This window comes from Lemur catta, chromosome 2 (genome assembly GCF_020740605.2).
Source record: "Lemur catta isolate mLemCat1 chromosome 2, mLemCat1.pri, whole genome shotgun sequence".
Taxonomy (NCBI): Eukaryota; Metazoa; Chordata; class Mammalia; order Primates; family Lemuridae; genus Lemur; species Lemur catta.
In genome coordinates, this window is record NC_059129.1 from 34,364,517 (window position 1) to 34,370,993 (window position 6,477).

Below are 6,477 nucleotides of genomic sequence, written 5' to 3' on the forward strand. Positions count from 1 at the left end.
TTTTTGATTCAGCTTATTTGGGTCCTTTCTTTCTATTCCTTGTTAATCTAGCAAGTGGTCTGCTGATTTTGCTTATCTTTTCAAAGAACCAACATTTTATTTCATCGATCTTCTGTATTTTTTTCTTTTTTCTTTCCATTTTATTTAGTTCTGCTCTGCCACTGTTATTTCTTTTCTTTTGCTGGCTTTGGGTTTGGTTTGCTCTTCCTTTTTAGTTGCTTGAGTTGTGACCAGGTTGTTAATTTGTGATCTTTCTGTCTTTTTGATGTAGGCATTTAAGACTATGAATTTTCCCCTGAGGAACCCTTTTGCTGAGTCCCATAGATTTTGATAGCTTCTGTCCTCTTTGTCATTGAGTTCAAAGAATCTTTTGATTACCATCTTAATTTCATTCTTGACCCAATAATCTTTTAGCAGCAGGTTGTTTAATTTCCATGACTTTGTGTAGGTTTGAATGTTTCTCTTTTGATTGATTTCTAGTTGTATTCCAACATGATATGAGAAGATACGTGGTATGATTTCAGTTTTTTTTAATTTGTTGAGGCCTCTTTTGTAGCCTAAGATATGATTAATCTTGGAGAATGTCCCATGTGCTGATGAGAGGAATGTGTATTCAGTAGTTTTTGCATAGAATGTTCTGTAAATGTCTGTTAGGTCCATTTAATTTATAGTATTGTTTAGGTCCTGTGTTTATTTATTTTCTACTTTGATGATTTGTGCACCTCTAACATTGGGTGTTGAATGCCCTAGCAGTTACAATGCTGGTATTTATTTCTTTGCTTAACTCTAGTAAAATTCACTTTACATATGTGGGAACTGCTGTGGTAGGTGCATATATATTTATGATTCTTATATCTTCTTGTTGAATTACTGTCTTTACCATTATGTAATGACCCTCTTTGCCTTTGTTTACCTTTGTTAATTTAAATTCAATTATATCTGATGTGAGAATGGCTATACTTTTTCTCTTTCGGTTTTCATTTGCATGGAATATTTTTTCCATCCTTTCACACTGAGTCTGTCTATGTCTTTGTGGTTTAGATCTGTTTCCTGGAGATGACAGATACTTCAATTCTGTATTTTCATCAATTCAACCAGCCCATATCTTTTGAGTGGCAATGTTAACGTTATAAGGTAGAATTGATATGTGGGATGCTGTTCTATTTGTCATGTTGGGTATAGCTTTTTGCTTCGTTTTCTCTATTGTGCTATTGTTTTATAAGAGTGTAAGCTTTAGGGGTTTTTTGCATGATTTTACACTAGTGGGTATCTATTGTGCTGATTAATCTATAATGCAGTTTTGAGTATTTCCTGCCAGGTAGGTCTGTTCATGACAGATTCTGTCAGTGTTTACTTGCCAGGAAAAGACTTACTTTCTCCATGAAATGTGAAACATAGTTTTGTAGGATACAAGCTTCTAGCCTGGAAGTTTTTCTGTTTAAGAATATTGAAGATGGAGCCTTACTTTCTTTTGCCTTTTAAGACTCCCACTGAGAGGTCTGCTGTTAGCCCATTGGGTTTTCCTTTGTATGTCAGTTATTGCTTATGTCTAGCTGCTTGTAGAATTTTCTCCTTCATTTTGACTTTGATGAAGTTGATTAGTATGTGTCTTGGAAATGTCTTGTTTGCTATGAATCTTCCCAGAGTTCAATGAGCATCTTGTATCTGGATGTCTGGATCTCTGGTGATACCAGGGAAGTTTTCCTCAATAATTCCTTCAAATGGATTTTCCATGATTTTAGCTCTTTATTCTTCTCTCTCAGGGATACCTATAATTCATATGTTAGTTTGCTTCATGTAGTCCCATATCTCTCTAGTTGGTTGCTTGCCTTTTTGTTCTCTTCTCTGTCACTTTATGTGACTAGGTTAGTGATCACAGTGGTGTCAGCTGCAGAGACCAGGGATTGGCAGCCTCTAGATCTCTGCTGCTCCTGCTCTTCAGTGTAGTTTCTCTGCACAGACACTGAGTAGCTCCCCTATCAGCCCAGAGGTCTGCAGCGAAGGAAGGAGATCCCTCACAGTTCAAGCTACCTGCAACTTTTATTCCTCCCCTACAAAGCGGTGCCCCTTTAGGCTGCTTCTATGCTGCTGTCTTCCCCTCCCCCCAGCTATGTGAATTGTATTGGGACCCCCAGCTTAATCTCTGAGATGATGGGTGGTGCTTGCAAGTAAGAATCAGTGACACCCCCTTTGATTGAGTCAGTAGGTTCTGTAATAGACTCTAGAGATTTTCCTTCCTGTTAGAAGTTGGTGCCTTCAAGAAAGAGCCAACTGCAGAGTTGTTCTTCAGTTCCTGTAATCAGCTTTCACCCCTCAGAAGAGGCACTGTAATGCTCCAGGCTGTGGGTGGGACCCTGAAGCTTCCAAGAAATTGCTTGTTCTCCTCCACAGCAAAGGTAAGTGGAGGGGTGAGACTGGGCAGGGCTAGGTCAGACAAGCCTGCCTTCAGAGCTCCACAGACAAAAGTCCTGGAACTGTCCCAGCAGGGATCAAAGGTCAGATCCCAGGCCACTGGAGAAGGCCACTGGGAAGGGGCCTGAAGTGGCCCCACCAAACCAAAAAGTGTTCTTGTGAGAAGGGGCTGTCTACAATTCACCAACTGGCTCTCAGGAGTAACTTTTGCTCCCATCACTCTTTCCCTGTCTGAGAGACTCCTTGCAATGTCTGGTTGTAAACAGGCCTCTGGATTTGCTGTGTCACCAGCAATGGCACCTTGGATCAGGAAGCATCCCAGCCATGGGCCCATCCCAGTATGAAGGGATGGTTTTCCTGCAGGGGGATGTGTGTTCCACCAGTTTGCTGTGACTTGGACCCATAGTACACTCTCCTGTCTGTTCTGCCCAAGTGGGACCCTTTGCCTCTCAAGTTTAGTGCTCAATTCTTCTCTCTATGCCCCCAAGCAACCCCATTGAGTTCTGGGGGTATGGGATCTAGCTGTGCACCTGTATCACTGGCAGGCATCTCTGGAGAGTGTCCATGGGCAGGGAACTCCTAGACCAAGCACCCCTAGGTCCACTGCAATTCCTCAAGGGGAAAGATGTGGGCCTCTCTCTCTGTGGAAACACCAGACTGGAGGGCACACCAGTAGAGTGCAGGGGGCTGCTTTTGAAAATCTTGGTTCAATGGCCCCTCTCAGCTGCAATGGGTGGGAGAGGAGTGGGAGAGGAAAAGAGTCTCAGTGGAAGAAAGCTGGCACTCCAGTTCTTCTGTTCTCTCTCCTTGGATGGAAGCCTGCATGGAATGTCTAAACTCTGAAATCACACAAGTTCTCTGGGGCTCACTGAAATCTGGGCGGGAATTGGGAACTATCTGTGTGTGAAAAGTTGATATGAAAACTAAAGGGCTGGAGCTCTCTGGATTCGAGAAAAGGGCAGTATGAGTAGAGAAGCAGTATGGCATCTGCCCTCTTGACTTGTGGCTGTGGCTATGGGGGCCAACCCCCAAAGGGGCTGGAATCTCAATGCTTTATTTTCAGGAGGGTCCCAGTTCAGTGGCTGCAGGAGCATTTGGGCTCACAAGGGTAGAAAAGCTCCTCAGCAGCTCAGCAGCCCCCTGACCACCAGAAGGGTGTGGGAAGGAGAAATGAAATCACCACCTACTGCCCTTACTGAGTTCTGAGTTTCTCGAGGGTTTATCTCTGTTGATATTTTTCTTTCTTCCTGTTGTACTTTGCAATTTCTTTCCATGGAGTCTCTGGCTGGTTCTGGAATTTTTCCTGACAAACTACACCTGAGCTGTTCCCGTTCCTCCCTCTCCTCTATCTGAAACCCTTCCTTCCCTCTGGGATGAAATGGCAACCAATGCCTCTAATCAGCCATGTTTTCTCTAATACTGAATTTGACTATTTTAGATACCTCATGTAAGTGGAACCATGCAGTATTTGTCCTTCTGTGACTAGCTTATTTTACTTAGCATGTGTCTTCTAGGTTCATTACTGTTGTTACAAATAGTAGGGTTTTACTCTTTTAAGATTGAATAATATTCCATTTTATAATATATAGACACCACATTTTATTTGTCTGTTCATCTGTCAATGGACATTTGAATTGTTTTCACATCTTTTTAAAATTTTATTTTCAGAATATTATGGGGGTACAAACATTTTGGTTACATATAATGCCTTTGCCTCACCCAAGCCAGAACTACAAGCATGCCCTTGCCCCATACAGTATGTTCCACACCCATTAGTTGTGAGTTTACTCACCCCCACCACCCCCTCCCACTTGACCGGCACCTGATGAATATTACTTCCATGTTAGCAGCTTAGTGTTGATCAATTAGTTCCAATTTTATGGAAAGTACATGTGCGGCTTCTTTTTCCATTCTTGTGATTGGAAGGATTGGTTCCAGCTCTATCCAGGATAATATAAGAGGTGCTAATTCACCATTGTTTTTTGTAGTTGAGTAGACCTCCATGGTATACATATACCACATTTTATTAATCCACTCATTTATTGATGGGCACTTGGGTTGTTTCCACATCTTTGCAATTGTGAATTATGCTGTCATAAACATTGAAGTGCAGATGTCTTTTTTTCCTTTGGTTAGATGGCTAGTAGTGGGATTGCTGGATCAAATGGTATTTCTATTTTTAGTTCTTTGTGATATCTCAACTATTATAAATAATGCTGCAATAATGTGGGGGTGCAAATATCTCTTGGAGATATTGATTTTGATTCTTTTGGATATATACTCAGAAGTTGGGCTCCTTGATCATGTGCTAGTTCTATTGTTAAAATTTTTGATGCACATTCATGTTGTTTTCCATAGTAGCTGCCAAATCCTACGTTCCCACCAACAATACATAAGGGTTCTACATCCTTGACAACATTAGTTATCTTAGTTTTGCTGATGATAGCCATTCTTATGGGTGTAAGGTGACAACTCATTGTGTTTTTGATCTAAATTTTTTGACTATTAGTGATGTTGAGCACATTTTTCATATACCTGTTGACCATTTGTATGTCTTCTGTCAAATCCTTTGCAAACCTTTATTGTACAATTGTTTTAGTCCATGTTGCATTGCTATAAAAGAATACCAGAGTCTGAGTAATTTATAAAGGAAGGTGGTTTATTTGGCTCATGGTCCTGCAGGCTATACAAGAAGCATGGCACTAGCATCTCCTTCTGGTGAGGGGTTTAGGGAACTTCTAATCATGGCAGAAGGCAAAGGAGGAGCAGTCATGTCACATGGCAAGAGAAGAAGCAAGAGAGGGGTAAGGAGATGCCAGGATGTTTTTAACAATCAGATTTCAAAAGCACTAATCGAGTGAGAACTCACTAGTTACTGTGAGAATGACACCATGTCATTCATGAGGCATCTGCCCCAATGTCCCAAACACCTCCCACAGGCCCCAACTCCAACACTAGGGATAAAATTTCAACATGAGACTGGGGGGACAAATATCCAAACTATATCAACAACATCTGAAAAATATCATTAACTATATTTACTGTAGATAATGTAATGTTTTGATATACATACACATTGTGAAATGATTACCACAAACCAGCTAATTAACCTTTCCATCACCTCCCATATTTATCTTTTTAGTGTGTGTGTGGTGAGAATATTTAAGATCTACTCTCTTAAATTTCAAGCATACAATATGGTATTGTTTAATATAGTCACCATACTGTACGTCATTAGACATCTAGAACTTATTTATCTTATAACTTAAACTGTATATCCTTTCAACAAATAGTTCTCATTTACCCCTCCTCTTGATCCTGGTAACCACCATTCTAATTCTACTCTCTCTTTCTGTGAGTTCAACTTTTTAGATTCCACATATAAGTAAGATCATACAGTGTTTGTCTTTCTCTGTCTGACTTATTTCATTTAGCATAATGCCATCAAGTTTCATCCATGTTGTTGAAAATGGCAAGATTTCTTTCTTTTTTGTGGCTGAATAATATACCATTGCATATATATAGTGCATATATTTTATAGATCTATTATATCTATATAATATACATCTATTATATAATATATCTATTGTATATCTCACAATTTCTTTGTCAAGCTGTTGGCAAACACTGGATTGTTTCTATGTCTTGGTTATTGTAAGTAACATTGCAATAAAATGGGAGGGAAAATATCTCTTTAAGATACTGATTTTATTTCCTTTGGATATATACACAGAAGTGAGATTGTTAGATCATATGGTGCTTCTATTTTTAATTTTTGATGAACTTCCATATTGTTGTCTGTAGTTGATTACCAATTTACATACCCACAAACAGTGAACAGGAGTTCCCTTTTGTCCACAACTTTCATCTTTGAATAGTAGCCATTCCTACAGGTATCTCCTTGTGGTTTTGGCTTGAATTTCCCTGATGATTAGTAATGTTGACCAGTTTTTCATATATCCTTTGGCCATTTATATGTCTTCTTTGGAGAAATGTCTACTCAGGTATTCTGCCCATTTTTAATCAAATTATTTATTTTTTGCTATTGAGTTGTATGAGTTCATT